Below are 465 nucleotides of genomic sequence, written 5' to 3' on the forward strand. Positions count from 1 at the left end.
ACACTTAATTAAATTAATATCTATTTTACACATATATATATTTTTAGTATAACAAAACTAACCCAGTTCACAATCTTCTTTTGATGATTCTTGGTATTTTCTTTTTTCTAATGTTATGTCCTATCGTCAAAAATGATTTCCAGTCCTTCCAAACAGCTATGTCTCTCTCACAACAATGGCTTCCAAACTTTCCCGCTTCCAGCTAACGGACGTCCTCTCACCAGGCAATCCAAACTCAAAAGTATTTTTTTCTTGTGTGACTCTTGGTTGTCTTCCTTTTTCAAGATGTCCACCCTTGCTGGCCAGAAATTGATGAGGACCTCCTCATCTTGGAAACATCATTTCACATGTGCGCCCAAAAAACGAAAATCCAAAAACCAAAACCTGTCTCGATGTTGCATGTAAACATCGATTGTCGCACAACAGTTAGGGATTTTTGCAAATGATTTACTTTCTGAATATTAT

General features: G+C 35.9%; 1 protein-coding gene across 4 annotated transcripts in view; it reads left to right on the top strand.

The window, feature by feature from the left end:
* The window catches only part of LOC106686598 (pH-sensitive chloride channel 2), a 24853-nt gene that overhangs the window by 14990 nt on the left and 9398 nt on the right, over nucleotides 1-465 (top strand). The gene's annotated exons all lie outside the window — the stretch shown is intronic.

Source organism: Halyomorpha halys, unplaced genomic scaffold (genome assembly GCF_000696795.3).
Source record: "Halyomorpha halys isolate HHAL.00 unplaced genomic scaffold, Hhal_1.1 Scaffold844.1, whole genome shotgun sequence".
Taxonomy (NCBI): domain Eukaryota; kingdom Metazoa; phylum Arthropoda; class Insecta; order Hemiptera; family Pentatomidae; genus Halyomorpha; species Halyomorpha halys.